The following is a 20,077-nucleotide window of genomic DNA, read 5'->3' as shown; positions in this document are numbered from 1 at the left end:
AGTCTGGGAGATATAAATCTAGTCTATGACTTTGCCAAGAAGCCATATAAGGTAAGGTATGTCCAGACAGGGCTCCCAGCCACTACCAGTGCATTCAAAGCATAAAGCCTGACAACCTGGAGAACAGGGTGGCATAACTATCTTGTCCCATGGACTCTGGAGTGGCTGGCTCCTATGCACAAAAAGTTTCTATTGTTTAAAGATTTATTGGTAACATAGTTTTAAAAGAAAAACCTTCTGCACATACAAATAAACAGGGACTAACAGATATAAAGCAATAGGCATGCTATGAGGCGTCACATTTTACAGCTACTGTTCATAGTTACACATGCCAAATAACATGTTTACCATTCATCTGCAGATGGCTTGGCTGATCACAATTTTTTTCCTGTGATTCATAATAGGATCAACAATCGTAAAGCGCTGTTTGCTATTACATGCTAATTGGACTGGGTTCACATATATCAGTTGTGTCCGGACAGTTGTTTATGCCTGTGCCGGACATAACTAATGACAAAGTTGTGCACTTTGGGCACTGGTCTGACAGCCATAGTCTGACATAAAAATGATGTAAACATCTGCATGGAGTGTTTTTCTGTCCGGCATAGGGATATGTCCAGTATAACAACTGATGAAAACTGCTCCCATAGGAGTGCATGGGATTCATTCTGCCATCAGATTCCCTTCTGCGTTTCTGTACCACACACACACCAGAGGGAAACAAAGCTGGCTCACTGGACATATGTGATGGAGCCTGACCCAAGTTATTTTCTAATATATCTTACATTACCCCATGTTAACACATAAATGACATTAACAAGAACCAGGTATAAAACATGTCTTAAAAAATTAAATTCACATTGCTAACAAAAAAATCAATGTCACATGTAGTTGAATAGATAGAAAATTATTCTTACTGTGATGATTATGTTTTCATTCGGAGAACTGAATGGCATAACTAATGCATTTTGTCAGTTATGCATTCAGTCATCCATATTGTAGAGGGAGTGAATATATGATGTGTTCAGAGCCAAATAACAAGAAAGGATGCCCTGGAGTTGGAAAAAATACAAAAAAGAGCAGCTAAGCTAATAAGGGGCATGGAGAATCTAAGTTATGAGGAAAGATTAAAACAATTAAACCTATTTAGCCTTGAAAAGAGACGACTAAGGGGGGACATGATTAACTTATATAAATATTGTAAAGGATTTGCCAGACACAGGTTCTGGGTCTAAGCCCATGGGCAATCAGTCTGCACCTGCTCCTATGTCTGTGAGACTGACTCCATCTTCCACCACCCAGGATGGCAGGCTTAGGAGTGGGAGAGCCTATCACAGCCTGGTCAGACGGAGCTAGCTCCCGCCCTCTGTCTACTTATACCTGCCTTTCCTGTTCCTCCTTTGCTTGTGATTCTTCTCTGCTGGTTTCCTGGCCCTGCTGCAGCTTCTTGAACTACTCACCCTCTGCTTGTTATTGACCTTGGCTTTACTGACCACTCTTCTGCTCTGCGTTTTTGTACCTCACTCATCTCCTGGTTTGACTCGGCTCGTTCACCTCGCTTGTTGCTCACGGGGTTCCCGTGGGCAACTTCCCCATTTCCCTGGCTTCTTTGTACCCTTGTCTGTTTGCCTGTCGTGCACCTATTGAGTGTAGGGACCGTCGCCCAGTTGTACCCCGTCGCCTAGGGCGGGTCGTTGCAAGTAGGCAGGGACTGAGTGGCGTGTAGATTAGGGCTCACCTGTCTGTCTCCCTACCCCGTCATTACAAATATATTAATGGCACATACAAAAAATATGGTGAAATCCTGTTCCATGTAAAACACCCTCAAAAAACAACGGGGCACTCCCTCCGTTGGGAGAAAAAAAGGTTCAATCTGCAGAGGTGACAAGCCTTCTTTACTGTGAGAACTGTGAATCTATGGAATAGTTTACCGCAGGAGCTGGTCACATTAGCTACAGTAGATGGCTTTAAAAAAGGCTTAGATAATTTCCTAGAACACAAAAATATCAGGACTAACATAACTGTCCCCATGTGAAAACATGTCTATGTCTTCTGGGGGGACTAATTCTTGCCAGCTGCTGGCCACACGGGCCTGCGAACCGGCAGCAGCAGAAGCTAAAGCTGCAGGGGAATGTGGGGGAAGCACGGAGGCGCCTATTGGCAGCGCCACCCTGTGGTCCGGACCAGGAGCCACAGCTACAAAATCCCATGTGGCCACTGGCAGACGCCTAGCATGACCCGTGCTGGAGTGAGTTACATGCGGGAGGGTGGTAGGGATATATTGACAGCTCGCGGCCTACAGCAGCATTCTGGATGTAAATACCAGAACCGAAGAGCCAGAGTGGGAGGGAGCAAGCTGGGCATGTCCTGACCACACAGATGAGTGGAGGGCACACAGAGCAGGAGAAGGGGTTAGGCGACCGCGCGAAAGCCACAAGGACTGACGCTGATCTTCGGCCCGAACCAGGAAAACAGGCGCAAACATCTCCTGGAGGAGTGTCTAAGGCCAGTCAGTGCCTTCTTGTACCTGAAGGCGGATGCTCTCGTCGATGGATGAAGCCATGGTGCAGGAGGTGTGTAAACAAAGCTGAATCTCCTCACACTGAGAGGAGAACGGTGAGGGGGTGGCCTATATAAGCCTAACTAATCTAAATAAAAAAACAACCACCTAAGACTCCCAGGCTTTTCTGGCTAATGTACTATGTACCTGAACCCTCCCCTAGCCTACCATAGCTCCTTCATCCATATTAACCCAATTTCTGTAGTCAAAGGCTCTGTGGCTATACGCCTATGTGCCTACAAAACATGATTCCCGCAGATTATATTGCATTTTAACATGACGTGGCCTATGTTGGCCCTCAGAACATGGCAATTTCCTTTGTTTTTCCATCATTACATACCAAGAGTCATAAAATTTTTATTTTTACATCCACATAGCTGCATGAGGGCTGTTTTTTTGCGGGACAAGTTATATTTTTTAATGGCACCATTTTGGGATCCATATAGTGTATAAGTTTTATAAAAAAAAGTTATATGAGGGGTTGAAAAAAACTTAAATTCTGCAATTTTTGGGTTTCATGCCTATGGCGTTTACCATGTAGTATAAATGACATGCTAATTTTAATCTGCAGGTCAGTTACCGCGATACCTGTTTTTTGAAACTTTTTTTTTTACTTTCGCACACAAAAAAAATTTAAAATAAAAAAAATCATTGTTTTTTGTGTCCCCATATTCTGAAAGTCATAACTTTTTTTTTCCTATCGACTAAGCTCTATAATGGCGCGTTTTCGAGAGATGAGTTGACGTTTTAGTTGGTACCATTTGAGGTATACAACTTTTTTTAAGATGAATAAAAAAACAGCAATTCTAGCAGGTTTTTTTTAAGGCGTTCACCGTGAGGTTTTAATAAAACAATAATTTTATAGTTCAGTAGTTTATTTTTTGACATAATAAAGCATTTTTAATTGGGGGAAAAACTTTCATTAATATTTTGCAATATTTTGTTTAACTTTTTTATATACTTTTTTTCACAAGGGGACTAGACAATGCGTTTGCTTGATCGCTCATATAACACACTGCAATATTTATGTATTTCAGTGTATTGTGCCTGTTAGCATAATGCTGGCAGGCATCCTATTAGCCTCTGTCCTCCGCCTGGGCCTAAGAGATGTATCAAGAAGGCAGACATGGGGGTCATTGTTAGGCTCCCGGCTGCCATAGCAACCCTCCACCCCCCTTCCCTGTGCAATCCATCAAAGTTAAGTGTTGGGATGACAGATGGAGCCTCCCCATTTGTCTAACCACTAAGATGCCACGGTCGATGACCGCAAGATCTAAGGGGTTAAACGGACAGAATCAGAGTTATATCTGATCTCGGCCATTACAGTGGGATGTTGGCTGTTAGTTACAGCCAGCAGTTACAGTGCCCACACCATCACTATAACATACATTTACGTAATTTCACGGGAATTACATGGTTTACCATGATGTAAATTTACGTCATGGAGCGGGAAGGGGTTAAAATACCAGACGCTGGTGGTTGCTGTATTTTATTATCTACAAGAAAGGAAAGCATACCTGATGTATAAAAGACATATAGTAAATTCTTTAGGAAGGGTACAGTAGAAGTGAGAATTGTTATTATCTATAAAGAAGTAATGAGTAGGAAATGTCAAAATAAAATGGGGTATATGCTTAAATGGGAAAGGGATGTAAAGAAAAGCTTTTTAATCTATTACTGGCATAGGGCTATGAGATGGTCGAGCAAATTTGTGCGCTGTGTCAACCATAAGCTCTAAGGAAACTTCAGATGCACTGGTATCTAACTCCGGCAAGACTCGCTAGGTCTTTCCCATACTACTCCGATAGCTGTTGGAGCCACTGCGACAACAGACGTTACTTGATCCACCTATGGTAGGGGTGCTCTAAAATAGTTTCTGCCATGAAGTTTCAAACTTATAAGATATATGAAACTAATGTTCAGCTGATGCCAGGACTTGTTTTTTAGGCTTAGTCTGTGAAAATCTCTCTCTGAGATGTAGATGGGTGATTAAAATGATTTGTGTAGCTGATAGATATGAAGTGACCTCTAACTGGAAGTCCGATATTACACCCAGCATTAACAACATGATACATAAAGTAAAAGAATATCAAACTTACGAAGTAACAATGTGTTATGCCCACGGCCGCGGGCCGTCAGGCTCACTTACCTCCTGACGCCCGCAGCCATGGAACTGTGAGCGCTGGTCCCCGTCTCCTCCTCAGGAGATGCCAGCGCTCACTTCCGCTTCTCCCGGCCGGGTCCCGTAGGGTGCCTGCGCATGCTCGTGCCCGCTCATAAAGGGACGGCAAGCGCACCTGAAATTAGTACAAAATTATCCCATGAGACCTGGACTATAAGAGGGGCCCAGCCCCTTCCTGCCTTGCCTGAGCCTTATTGTCGTTACCCTAGTCTGTCTAAGCAAATGGTCTCCTAAGTGTTTTCCAGTTCCCAGTGTTTCCCGTTCCTGCTACCTGTAACCTGTATCCCGTGCTATCATAGTCAACTGCCGTGTTGAGATGAGGCGTGCTGTGCTGTGTACCATGCCTGTCCTGTTACGCCACGCCTGCTGCCTAGTCCCAGCCGAGCCTGTCTTGCTACTGTCTGAGCTACCACAGGTACACTATACGAACTATAGACTGTGACCTGTGTCCTGTTGGCCAGCTGCCATACCGTCAAGGCGGTACGGCCCAGTGGGTCCATGTACCCAACGTGACACAAATAATGAATTAGGGGTCTCAAAAGTATTTAATATAAATAAGAAATGGGCTTGCTGTTCTGTTGTGATCGATTCCCTTCGATCCTAATGAAAATTTTATATTCCAAATTTTATACAGTATAATCTTTCCGGGGTGTATGGTTATTTCAAGCTCCCTTGTTTTTTAGTTAAACCACAAATAAATATATATATATTTTTTCCACTTTTTCTTAAAATTAGCTGGGCTGACATGATATTGGACATGTTGGGCGACATAGACTTAGTAGGCCCATTTGCGGGGGAACTCACGGCGGCAGTAAAATGGCAGAAAACGTCACTTTGTGCTGCCATATTGACATTAGGCTCTGTTTATGCCCCATATAGAAGTTAGGCCCCCAGTTTGTACCCCCATAAATTTAGTTTCCTGTGTAGTGCCACACAGCCCCCCTCAACAGGTGGTGCCACACAGACCCCTCCCAGGTAGTGCCACACAACCACCCCTCCCAAGTAGTGCCACACAGCCCTTCTTCCTGGTAGTGCCACACAGCCCCTCTTCCTGGTAGTGCCACACAGCCACCCCTCTGAGGTAGTGCCACGCAGCCACCCCCTCCCAGGTAGTGCCACACAGCCCCCCTCCCTGGTAGTGCCACAGCCCCCCTCCCAGGTAGTGCCACACAGCCCCCTCCCCCCAGCTAATGCCACACAGCCCCCCTTCTTGGTAGTGCCACACAGCCCCCCTTCCTGGTAGTGCCACACAGCATTGCCGACGCTCTGGCTGGGGCTGAGCGTTGCCGACGCTCTGGCTGGGCAGAGCGCTACTAGAACTCTGCCTTGGACACTGCTCTGTGATATATGGAAAGTGATGTCCCGAGCAAAGCTGAAGTCCTGGGCAGAGCACTAGTAAAGCACTAGCACTAGTAAAGTACCAGAGCAGAGCCTTTACTAGTGCTCTGCCCTGGTACTTCGTCTCTGGGGAAGCCCCTGACATCACTGTCCATATATGGGCAGTGATGTCAGGGGCAACCCCAGAGCAAAAGTCCCAGGCAGAGCGCTACTAGAACTCTGCCTGGGACACTGCTCTGCTTCTGACATCACTGTCCATATATGGACAGTGATGTCAGGGGCTTCCCTAGAGACGGAGTCCTGGAGCAGAGCCGCTTCTAGCGCTCTGCCTGGGACTCCTTCTCTCCTCCTGACATCACTGTCCAAATATGGCAGTGATGGCAGGGGCTTCCCCAGAGACGGAGTCCGGGAGCAGAGCCACTTCTAGCGCTCTGCCCGGCACTCCTTCTCTCCTCCTGACATCACTGTCCATGTATGGACAGTGATGTCTGGGGCTTTCCCAGAGCAGGGTAGAGTGCTATTAGCTACTAGCACTCTGCCTGGGAGTCTGTTGCATAGTAAATGGCAGAGCGGGGAGATACCTCCCTGCTTTACCATAACGTTCAATAGTATCTGCGTCCTAAGGACGCAGATACTATTAAATGTGGCGTCGCTCTACCACTGTAGCAGACATAGTGGCTGCTAGCGGGTCCAGGGGCATGGGGGGCCGTGACGGCGGGGGGCACGGGTGCCCTCATGCCGCGGGAACTGTGGCTGCTACAGTGGTAGATATGTCACCTCCTAGACAGGGGCTCCCTCTAGAAGCAGAATCCCCGGCAAGATCCTGGCCGTGGTTTCCACTTCTGGAGGAGCCATGACGGCAGCACCTGGCGGCCGATTGGGCCCCCGAGGTGTAGTGGGCCCCGGCACTTGCCCGGGTTTGCTGGGTGCTGACGCCGGCCCTGTAATGGTATGCTTCCTGTGCTGTAAATAAATTTTATGTATTGTATGTATGGTAACTATATTTTTGTAATAAAAAAATCAAAAATAAAAGGCATAGATACTGGAAACATTTCCATTCCATTTGAACAATGTATTTGTACATTTCACATATATAAAAATCAGATTTTTTTAAAAAATTTCAGAAAGGTATCGAAAGGCAACATGCGGACAATACAAGAATAAACTTGTCTGCGAAGATCTGAGTTCACAAGTAGCGTAAATATTGTGGATTTTCTTCAATGGATTTCGTTGCGGAAAATCTGCAGCATAATACAGTAGCAGCTGAGAGGATAAGATTTTAAGAAATCTCATCCACACGCTGCGTAAATGACGAGCGGAAAAAACGCTCAGAAATTGACCTGCGGTGCGGTTTTGGTTATCCGAAGCATGCCAGTTGTATTTGCGTAAACGCTGCTTATTTGTTGCGTGTTTTCCCCATTGAATTAAATGGGAAGTAAAACTCGCAACAAATAGTTGCATTTTTTTGCAGGAGAAAATCAGCTATTACGCCACAAAAACGCAACTCAGAAAAAAATAATCTTATACTTACCCAGAATTATGCGTTTCTTCGTCCAGGCTGGCCTCCTAGGATGATGTTTCATCCCATGTGACCGCTGCAGACAATCACATGGGATAAAACGTCATCCCAGGAGGCCGGGCTACGCTACACGTATGAAACCTTTTTTTATTTGCAGTTTTCCACAGTGGATATTCCGGCCGAAAAACTGCACCACAATTTGCGATTTTTCAGCCAGAATTCCCTGCGGCGCACGGGGCGGATACGCTGAGTGCTTTTATGCAGTGTATTTGCACTATGTGAACTTAGCCTTAGGCGAAATTCACACGAACGTGTGCGTTTTGCGCGCGCAAAAAACACTGCGTTTTTTTGCGCGTTGCAGTTCTGTGTGTCATAAGTGTTTGGTGCGTGATTTTCACGCATGTGCCATCCTTATGACGCGATTTTGATGTTTAGAAAAAGAAATGAAGGATGTGGTTTTATTTTTCCTTCATTTCTTGATTTACTGTTGCGCGAATCACACGGAAGTGCGTCCGTGTGCAGCATGTGATTTTCACGCACCCATTGACTTCAATGAGTGCGTGATGCGCAAAACACGCTCAAGTATAGGACATGTCGTGAGTTTTACTCTGCGGACACACGCTGCGTGAAAATCACGGACTGTCTGAACGCCCCCATTGAGTTACATAGGTCCCTGCGACGTTCGTGTAAATAAGGCCTTAGCGTGAGAGCACATGTAGCGGTAAATGGGTGGACGATTTTGCTGGCAAAACTGGTATTACGCATGTGAGTATGGTTTTGGTCACTTGCGGCTGGCCACACTAATAAGCCTAACTTAATCTCGAGCCAAAGAGCCAGCAAGCGAAGCTGAGGAGAGTTGACAATCTGCCCACCAGAAGCTTTTCGATACACCTCAAAAATTCTTAAAGGACAGCTTAACCATATATATACTATATTACCCACTTCATTACCACACTGCCAACATAAATCGGACAACTCAGTACATTCTGAACATCCACAGGACAATGATACCATCTTGACAGTATTTTATAATTCTTCTCTTTGTACATTTCACGTATCCGAATGACCTATAAACTAATACATAAAATGCCCTATATCTAAATGAAAAATCCAAGTGCCAGCATACTTGTAATGCTTTATTCTCCTATAGCAATGACACTGGTGAGACGCCCCCCAGTTAGTGAAGGGCAGCTGGGGCATCAGTTTTCACAGTGATCATATACTGCACACCTGGTTTTGGCTTACAAATACTGATGCAAAATACTGGTTAACCCCTTGACGCATTATCACGTTCCTGGCCGTTTAATCCCTCAAATGCTGCGGTCAATCGCATCCGCAGAATCTGAAGCATTGAAAAGAGGGGGGCGGCCCCTACAACAGCACATCGGCGCCCCTACACCGCGATCGGGGGGTGCTGGTGGTTGTCAAGGCAGCCCAGGGGCCTAATGAAGGGCCCCAGGTCTACCTTTTGTCTGCCTCTGTTAAGCCGTGTTTTAACAAAAGCCTGTGAAAATGTCAATATACTGCAACACATTAGTATTGCAGTATATTGCACCAGCGATCTAACGATCGATGGTTCAAGTCCCTTAGGCCTTATTCACACGACAGGGTCCGAGTGTCGGCCGATAAAAACTACCGTTTTGGGCAGTTTTTCCCGGCCGGTTTGCATCCGTACCGATTCTGTTCCGGGCCATGTTGCCGTTTTTAATGGCCGATTTAGACCCCTTTGTATCCGTTTTTTTCCCTATCCGTTATAAAATCGGATGAATTTCATTTAAATTTGTTGCCACACACAGCCCTCTGTAGATAATGCCACAGCTCCCTGGTAGCTAATGCCACCCAGCCCCCTGTAGGTAATGCCACCCAGCCCCCTGCAAGTAATGCCACCCAGCCCCCTGCAGGTAATGCCACCCAGCCCCCTGTATGTAATGCCATCCAGCCCCCTGTATGTAATTCAACCCAGCCCCCTGTATGTAATGTCACCCAGCCCCCTGTATGTAATGCCACCCAGCCCTCTGCAGGTAATGCCACCCAGCCCCCAGGAGGTAATGCCACCCAGCCCCCTGTATGTAATGCCACCCAGCCCAGCTCTCTGCAGGTAATGCCACCCAGCCCTCTGCAGGTAATGCCACCCAGCCCCCTATAGGTAATGCCACCCAGCTCCCTGCAGGTAATGCCACCCAGCCCCCTGCAGGTAATGCCACCCAGCCCCCTGCAGGTAATGCCACCCAGCCCCCTGTATGTAATGCCACCAAGTCCCCTGTAGGTAATGCCACACAGCCCCCTGTAGGTTGCACCCACCCCCCCCCCACCCTTCCAGGAGAAGTCACTGACATCAATGTCCATATATGGACAGAGTAGTCACTGACTTCTCCTGGAGAGGAATTCCCGGCCACAGGGTCGGGGATTCCGCTTCAGAAGTGAGTGACGTCACTATGTCCATATATGGACAGTGTAGTCACTCATTTCTCCTGTAGCGGAATCCCTATCCACAGGGTCGGGGATTCCGCTTCAGAAGTGAGTGACTTCACTGTGTCCATATATGGACAGTGTAGTCACTCACTTCTCCTGTAGCGGAATCCCCGTCTACAGGGTCGGGGATTCTTCTTCAGAAGTGAGTAACGTCGCTGAGTCCATATATGGACAGTGTAGTCACTCACTTCTTCTGTAGCGGAATCCCCAAAACCCGGCCGGGGATTGGGGATTCTGACTCCTACAGGGAGCAAAAAAAGACCCTCCTCCATGTATTACCTGGCCCCATAGACTTCTATGGGAGCCGGGTGGCCGTCTAAATGGCCAAAAATAGGGCATGTCCCATTTTTTGCCGGACAGGTTTCCCGGGCCGTCAAAAAATCGGTCGTGTGAATAGCCCCATTAGGCGTCTATTGTTCCTACTGCTGCCGTGTGACGGCCGTTTTATGAACGGCCGTCACCCGGCCGGGAAACCCTGTCGTGTGAATAAGGGCTTAGGAGGACTAATAAAATGTATAAAAAAAAGCTTAAAGAGGCTCTGTCACCAGATTTTGCAGCCCCTATCTGCTATTGCAGCAGATAGGCGCTGCAATGTAGATTACAGTAACGTTTTTATTTTTAAAAAACGAGCATTTTTGGCCAAGTTATGACCATTTTTGTAGTTATGCAAATGAGGCTTGCAAAAGTCCAAGTGGGCGTGTATTATGTGTGTACATCGGGGCGTTTTTAATACTTTTACTAGCTGGCCGTTCTGATGAGAAGTATCATCCACTTCTCTTCAGAACGCCCAGTTTCTGGCAGTGCAGATCTGTGACGTCACTCACAGGTCCTGCATCGTGTCGGACACATCGGCACCAGAGGCTTCAGTTGATTCTGCAGCAGCATCGGCGTTAGCAGGTAAGTCGATGTAGCTACTTACCTGCAAACGCCGATGCTGCTGCAGAATCATCTGTAGCCTCTGGTGCCGGTGTCCTCGCTCGTCTGACACGATGCAGGACCTGTGAGTGACGACACAGCGTGATCTCTCGAGAACACGCTGTGTCTGCACTGCCAGAAGCTGGGCGTTCTGAAGAGAAGTGGATGATACTTCTCATCAGAACGGCCAGCTAGTAAAAGTATTAAAAACGCCCCGATGTACGCACATAATACACGCCCACTTGGACTTTTACTTTTAAACACACCCACTTGGACTTTTGCAAGCCTCATTTGCATAACTACAAAAATGGTCATAACTTGGCCAAAAATGCTCGTTTTTTAAAAATAAAAACGTTACTGCAATCTACATTGCAGCGCCTATCTGCTGCAATAGCAGATAGGGGCTGCAAAATCTGGTGACAGAGCCTCTTTAATAAAGTTATTAGTAGTGGGGAAAAAAATATATTAAAAAGTACGAAAAACCCAATTTTTCCTTTAAAGTAATGTCAAAAATAAAAAAAATAAACAAAATTTGTATAACATGCTTCCGTAAAAGTCCGAACTATTACAATATAGAATTATTTAACTCGCACGGTGAACGCCAAAAAAAACAAGAAATTGAAACCGCCAAAATCGCAGTTTTTTTGTCACCTTAGCTCGCAAATTTTTTTTAATAAAAGGTGATAAAAAAGTTGTACTTGCCAAAAAATGGTACCAATGAAAAATAAAGCTCGTCCCGCAAAAAACTCAGTTACGGCTCTCAGAATGTGCTTTTTAATAATAACAAATAAAAAAAACTATATAAATTTGGTATCATCCTAATCGTATTGAGCCGCAGAATAAAGTTAAGTTCTCATTTTTAAAAGCCCGTAGAAACAAAAAAACTATGTAGGAATCAGTTTTTTCCAATTTCAGCCCGCAAATATTCTTTTTTTTTCAGTTTCCCAGTACATTATATGGCAAACAATAAGCCCTCACAACACTCTATTGACGGAAAAATAAAAAAAAGTTATGGCTCTTGGAACGCCAGGAGTGATAAACGAAAACGAAAAAATGGAAGATGGCTCGGTCCTTAAGGAGTTAAAATACTGCTGTGTGAAATTGGCCTTTCTATGGATGCACCACTCTCTGGTTACAAACATATTTGACTCCTTTGATGCTTATTTTAATATTTTACTTGGTACTGGAGACAGATGAAAGATACATTGAGATACATTTTTAATTTTGGCATGGACCAGTGGTGAGGCACAGGCATCACTATCTGAGATGGTAATAAAAGATTGAAAAACTCTGCATTATAGACTTTACAGGCACTTATCAACCCTATTTTTCATGAAAACAAAGGAGATTGCGCAAGCCCATTAAACATTACTAGTCCTTCATAAAATTTCAAAATGGTCACATTCATGACAGGAGCTAAGCCCAGTCTGGCACTTTCTTGGACACATCAGATTTGAGATCAAAAGGAGTTAGAGAAATACATGACTGTGCTCACATGTAGGTTTCCATAATTACTATTGATATGAATAAAAAATAAGGACCAAAATCCTCTATGTAGTCATTCCTCTGAGACCCTTTATGATAGACTTGTGGGTATTGTGGTGTTTGTGTTGTTTGCACAACATATTAAATGCTTATTTATGTGTAGTCTGGTCAGCTACTGTGTCATAATGTGCGCTACTTAAGATTTTATCACAGCCTGAAAAATAGAATTCAACTTATTCAGAAGACGTATCAGCCTACATACAGTGTACAGTGTATCTTTATATTCAGGGTGTGTCCCTACTTTTCTGAATGTTTCCTTTGTGTATTGTATATTAAAGTGCGTTTCCCATTCAGATGTTATCAGTTTTGTCTAGAACAAAGTAGTGATTATGTAGCTATATTTGTGCAGAGTAATGTCATAGTCTAGTTTAAGACATTGTAATATTCTGGCTCTTGCGCTCTAACACACTAGACTTCTAATGACTCTGAATAAAATCTGTAAATTTGTGCAGATAATATTTCTGAAACTCCTGTTTAAGGCTGTATTCACATCAGCGTTGTCTTTCCGTTGAGGGGTTCCATCGGAAGTTTCCGTCAGGGGAACCCCTCAACGGAAAGGCAAACGGAAACCTTAGCTTCCGTTTCCATCACCATTGACCTAAATGGTGACGGAAAGTTTGCTAATGGTTTCCGTTTGTCACCATTGTGACAGGGTTCCGTTCTTTTGACGTCGCAATTGATTCCGTCAAAAACAACAAAACCCTGTCACAACAGTGACAAATGGAAACCATTAGCAAAGTTTCCGTCACCATTGAAATCAATAGTGATGCGAACGGAAGCTAAGGTTTCCATTTGCCTTTCCGTTGAGGGGTTCCCTTGGCAGAAAACTCCTACGGAACCCCTCAACTGAAAGACAACGCTGATGTGAACAGGCCCTAACTCCACACAACTCATACAGGTATCATTGCCTAACTACTATGTTGCCTGCTACTTTTCAGTTCATTCAGGCATAATGCATTTTCTAATAAAGATGGCAAGTAAATTTTCTACGTCCCTGTTGTGTAAATCGGAGCTTACAGTATACCGGTGAATGATCCAAGAGAAACATGTTTCCAATAGATGTGTTTACTACCATAGGCAGCAGATTATGATGCAGCAATATATAATCTATTCTACTATAAGTATTATGGGCGAAAGAAAAGAAGGAATAATCTCGTCTGGATGAGCTATGCGCCATGAGTCACAAAGCTGCATGTGTCGTAGTCATTTTCTCAGTTTGTTAACATCTTAGTGACCACCAATATGCCTTTTAACGGCCACTAAGGGGCCTTAGGCTAGATCACCGCCTTTTCACGGCGGCCCAGTCTAAGCCCTCCACGAGTGTTTCCGTGAAAGCTGGAGCCGGGGCTCGGCTGTGTAATGACAGTCGGGCTCATGCTTCACCGGCCACAATCGAAGTTTACTTAGATAGCGGCCATTTAACCAGTTAAATGCCGCGGTCAATACCGACCACGGCATTTAAATCATTTGCAGAGGGAGGGAGCTCCATCTCTCACCCATCGGCGGCACGCAAATGCAATCGCGGGCCTCTGATGGGGTATCATGGAAGCTGGGGGACTGATAAAAGCCCCCAGGTCTGCCCTGGGCATATGCCTATTAGGACGTGCCGTTCCCATCTAGCAAGAAATGCTGAGAGCAATACGCACTGCCTTATGAACTATGGTTTGGGCACTGTGTAGATGGTTTAACCCTTTATAGACACAAATACATATATTTGGTATCTAACGATATAGCTATATCGCTAGTGCTGTGTAAATCAATGGAGAAAAGTGCATGACGCTGATTGGTCAGCGTCATACAGTCCTCTGTACAACGCCCACTTGGTCTAAAGTAAAAACAAGCCCACTTGGGCATTAAGAAATGAATTAGCATAAAGCTAAAAATCGCTCATAATGTGGTAAAAATGTATCGTTTTTCTAAATAAAAAGCATTACTGTCACCTACATTATAGCGCCGATCTCCTTATGTAGGAGATAGGGCACTTACAATGTGGTGACAGAGTCTCTTTAAGAAAAATATATCTTGCCTCTGGATCCATAAAGGTATCCACAGCTTACACGGAAATGACTTAGGTAAGAAAAATGGAAACACCCCTAGCTTTACCATTCGGATTACTGCAATGATATCCCACTGGGTAGTACTTCTTTTTAATTGTCGGCATATGACCCGTGCGAAAATGTGTTTCCTGCAGACAGAGAACCTGGGTTTTCTGTTTGTGAAAAAAACTGTGACCTCTTCTCGAGGATATTGAATCCCTTCACATTCAGGGAAGAGTTAAATCAACCATGATCCGAGAGTGTGAGGGATTCGATGTTGCTGGGTTTAGTAGAATAAAACAGATTCAAGCTTTGTCACTGTGGTACTTACAAATAACAAGGCACAATTACAGCGCAAAATGAGGACCATTATCTGCGATGGGACATGAGTCCAATAATAGTAAACAAGAGAAAGCAATAACATTTCGTTTAAATTAAATAGCATAGTAGATTCACAAAAAACAATATAGACAAGTATAAAGTCTTGTCAAATAGTGGCGGAGCACACACTACTTAAGCGGAGCACACACTACTCACGTCCGCTCTCCAGGTCCCCAAGCCACACCCCACCTCAATGCCTGCTACTTTTTTGGGAACAGTTTATAATATTCATAAAAATATAAGATGGTATTATTATATATAATAAAATCATATATATATATATATATATATATATATATATATTATATATACATACAAACAGTGAATATGACTATTAGCCCTCCTTCGCATAGTGTTTTGTTTCTGTGTTTTAAAACGCATGTATGAAACTATAGTAATTTGAAGCGTTTTTTAATTATATTTTTATCAAGCATTTACGTGGCATTTTTTGTATCTTGTGTTATTCTGTACATGCGATTTTCCTGACCTTTTTAGTTCTATTGGGAAGCTTATGGAGAAAAAGCCCATACCTAGAGCATGCTGCTTTTTGATAAAGAAGCCACTGACCCCAAAACTACTACAAACAATGCCACAAACCAAAACAGTGTGTTTCTAGACATTGTCATATTTAACTCTAGACTTTTAACCCAGGCCACATTGTTTTAGCCTGCCAAAAAAAACATGCAAGAAAATGCTGCAAAGCACTGTGTGTGAAATCGGCCATATAGATGAAAATTGTAGATTGTTTTAAATGAAATATCTAGGCATGCAAAGACTCAGTTTTAGCATTGTTGGTGTTTAGATCAATGAGAAGAACAAATGTGAGGCAAAGAACAAATGAAAAGATGTAGAAGGACCATCTGTCATGTCCCCGAAAGAATTTACCAGTATAAATATCAATGAAGTAAATAAGATCGGGAACTTAATACAATAAAATGACTAGTATGTTATACTGTGAAATGGTGACATCTATAATTGTCATTGAAAAGAAACTCAAAATAGTGAGAGTCCCTAAATGCGATAAAGATACCACTGACTAGTCCTCCAGGATCAAGAGGAAAGAACATAATCTCTGGATGATTTGGAATTGGACAGAAATCATATTGGACGACCAGGTATTGTCCCTAAATAAGTGGGTCCCTAGGGACAGGATGGGCCCAATTTAACAACTTTGGCCTACAAATACTGCAGATAACTAAACTTCATGTGATTTTCATCAGGCTGTTTTCTGTAGATATATTGATTTCTTCTGAACAATTCACCTGGGCCAAAGATTCAGTTTGTAGACATAGCTCTTTATCTAAATACCCTAGCCAAGAGAAAGTGGTTTGTTGGTGCCCCCCGACACTCAGCACCCAGGGCACGAGTTACAACCCTACTGACCAGGAGGTAATCTTCTACTAGTGTTCTAAAAATATGCCACATTTTATTGTGATTTTGAGCTGCTGGATATTTTATTTTAATGGATTGTTCTATGGCACAAATGTCCTCATAGATTCATTCTATTTTGTTTAGCATTGCAGCTCAGCCTCTTTCAATAGACTGTGGCTCAGCTGCATTGCTAGACACCGCCAAGAGTGGCGCTGTTTTTGAGTTATAAACAGAGCCTTGTTTCTAATTTCGCACAACCTTCATTATGAATAGAAGCTATATTTAGAGGCTATAAAATAGAGGCAATACTTAGTCATGCAGTTATCCTCACCTATCACTACAGAGACCATTTTCAACCATATATGATAGCCGTTCAGTGTCCCAGTTAATAAATACTTGGTGAGCCTGCTTTAAGTGCCAAGGTAACAGGTTTCTAACGTTTTTTGTATGTTTTATATATATATATATATATATATATATATATATAACGGACTAACTCACTTATATTGACCACGGACACCTTTGCGACATATTTGTGGGAAGGTGTCCAGGCCGTAGAAAGCCTCCGCAAAAGATGGGACATGTCCTATCCTTTGCTTTTTAGGGACCGTGCTCCCATACAAAGGGCCGAAAATGCGGGTGGCTGTCTGCGGCCGCCAGCCGTGCCCGTAATCGCGGAACGGAATTACGGGCACAGCCATGTGAATTACGCCTTAGAGTGTAAAATGACAGTGTCAAAATTAATATAGTATAAAACAGAAGAGACTTTTGCGAGACTACATTTTGCGTGCATATATTGATAAAAAGAAAAGACAAAAAAAAAAATAAAGTAGACACTGCCCCCTAAAAACTGCCACACCAAAACGTAAGCTAAGGTCACCCATCTAAAACTTCCATGTCATAGATACAAATGAACAGCAGATGATGGTTAACACGGATATAAAGCCAGCCTACACACAGGATTTATTTGTATTCTGCAGTTTGCAGCTACGTCCCTTTTTTTTAGATACACTTCAGCATCTGGACCAACCCTTAGACCAATTCCATTTCCCTTGATGGTCATTACTGCGGTGCCTGTGAAAAGGGGGAACTCTGGACATGTTCACACCACACATGGAGAAGAGGATAGCAACAGCCCCAGCTGGGACTCCTTTTCCATGGCTCCCATAGTCACAACAGGGTATGCACCTATCCTAAGTATACTTCTAAGCAGTAGAGCAATTGTATCATAGTATGTGTAACGTCCGCAGCCGGAGACTGTAGACTCCTCTCATCCTGCCGACGCCTTCCTTCCCGGAGATGGCAGCACATGCGGCCATCCTGGCCTGCAGTGACCACTAGTGTGCGCGTGCGAGCTCAGTCCTTGACCTTAAAGGGCCAGTGCGCCCACATGTTTAGAATTGTCAAATCACCCTGGAGTATAAGAAGGGCCCTGCCCCTTCACTCATTGCCTGAGCACTGTTGTGTTTTCCCGTGTCAGTCTAGCAAATGGTCCCTTAGTGTTTTCCTGTTCCCGTTCCTGCTACCTGTATCCCGTGCTACCTTGTTCCTGTTCCTTAAAAGAGTTGGAGTCATATTGTGTTACACCACACCTGGTGTCTGCTGCCAAGATCCCATCTGAGCCTAACCACTGCTACTGTCTGTACTACCACAGGAACCCTTGCTCGGACTATAGACGTTACTTGGTACACTGTTTGGCCAGCTGCTATCCCGCTATGGCGGTACGGCCCAGTGGGTCCACATACCCACAGATTGTGACAGTATGCCTTGCCTTAGAGAAAACAAAATGCACAAGAAGGGTTGTTAAAACTCATGAAGACTGGAAGGTTTTCTGAGGACTTTATCAACGCCCTATTTGACGGAGGCCAGATGGAAAGAAACCTGATGTTGCTCTTTATAGGAATGGGCCCGCTACAGTCATCATATACAGGATGAATTCACATATTTTCTCTCCTTAGGAATCAAAGTTATTCCTTCTTTACTCTGTTTGAATCCACTCCTATTTTTGCAAATACTACCTTGTAAATACAGAATTGGGACATTTTGTGGTTGACTCAAACAAGGCCAATAAGGGAATTTTTAAACGTCTTAACAGCACTTTTGTGGTAAAAATGTGCAAACTTGCCGCATGCCATATTTGCGCTAACATTTGCGACTTTTTAGACTGGGTTTACATATATCAGTTGCATCCAACCAGTTGATTTTAGCCTGCACCAGACCCAACTGATGAGATTTTGCGCACTTAGTGCATCAGTCCGGCATCCATAGCCAGACAAGAAAACACTGCGTTTTTTTCTGTCCGGCAAAGGTAGACATCCGGTGTTAAAACGGATGCAACTGATGCCAGAACTGCTTCCATAGGAATGAATGGGGTCAGTTCTGGTATCAGTGTCCCTTTGACCTTCATGTGCCACGCTGGAAGGAAACTGCGCTGGATTGCCAGGCATAAGGGAATCGGGTTTTACTATTGTCAACACTTTTCAAAAGTGGCAATGAAAGTGGGCAGTTAGCCTGGAGGGGATGGTGCCACCCACACGCCGATAGCTTAACTATAATTGACACCAGAAACTGGTGTGAAGGATGATTTATTTGCTTATATTCTCTGTATGAAATGACATTGTGAATTATCAAGCAGGATGCCGAATTACTAAGATATGTATTATGTGAAAGTGATGATAATGTTTAAATGATTTAGTTTCGTGCAGCAGCCATCTTGCCTGGAGTTCCCATCTTGGTTTTATTGTAGTGAATAGAAAAGTCATTGTTCCTTTAATACAAGTAATGTTGATTTCGTATGTTTTATGTTTGACCTTGGTTCCTATGCGAAGTTAGTAGAGAATGGACAGGGAGGGAGATGGGAGGGTGGCAAGTATGCGTGAAGGAAGGTCTCCCCCATCTCCACGAGAACATTCTGTCCAAAAGAGATAAGGCCACCTGCAAAACCTAATGTGTGAAGAATTATAATGATGTATCTGGGATGTATTTTATTGTATGCTTTTTACTGAATAACAAATATTTACCTCAAGCCTACACCCCTTCTGAATTTCAGTTTAACAGTTTGAGTCTGGTAATAAATCCTTCAGAGGAGCATTTTGAGCATATCAGCAGAGTCTGTGTGTTTTCTTCTCCTCTCTCGATATATATCGGTGAAATATCCTAATTAGGATACTGACTAATGGGGTCTGGCCTTGAGAGTCTGTTTGGACTCGTATAAATTTCAGTCTAATATATTTTGAGCGATGGATTTCCACGACACTGGCATCAATTATAAATCTACACCTGCTCATAGCAAGCGTAGATTTGAACTTCTGGCGCACAAACAGCCAAATATTCGCCAAATTTTTGAACAGGCTTGGACCTCTTAATAAATTTGGCGCAACTTACGCCAGCGCACTTTAGTTTAAGACTGGTATATCAAATGCCAGTCTTTATGAGTCTACAATAAGAAGGAAAACTAAAAAAAGAGTCTTGTTCATGTGAAGTTACTAAAAATGTAAATCATTGCTGTCTGTTTCAGGTATAAAGATCACCAGAAAACTCCACAGCACTAAAAGAACAATGTTCTGTGAACAGATGAGACAAAAGTTCAAACTTGTTTAAACTGGGAGTATCATGGTGTGGGAGTATTATAAAGTCTCAGGGCCGGGGCTGGCTCACAGTGTTTTAAAGGATTAATTCATTCTAAATTGTTGTAGGAAATTACAATGCAGAATATCAGGACAGTTTTCTGTGATCTAAACCTCAAGGTAGACTGGCTC

At 43.7% G+C, this 20,077-nt stretch overlaps 1 protein-coding gene across 1 annotated transcript in view; it reads left to right on the top strand.

Moving 5' to 3' along the window:
- LOC142743177 (protein phosphatase 1 regulatory subunit 12B-like) overlaps positions 1–20,077 on the top strand; it is a 168,880-nt gene that overhangs the window by 27,437 nt on the left and 121,366 nt on the right. The window lies entirely within an intron of this gene.

The sequence above is a fragment of the Rhinoderma darwinii genome, chromosome 2 (genome assembly GCF_050947455.1).
Source record: "Rhinoderma darwinii isolate aRhiDar2 chromosome 2, aRhiDar2.hap1, whole genome shotgun sequence".
NCBI lineage: Eukaryota > Metazoa > Chordata > Amphibia > Anura > Rhinodermatidae > Rhinoderma > Rhinoderma darwinii.
Note: the sequence above shows the minus strand (reverse complement) of the source record. Positions and strands in the feature narration are given on the sequence as shown.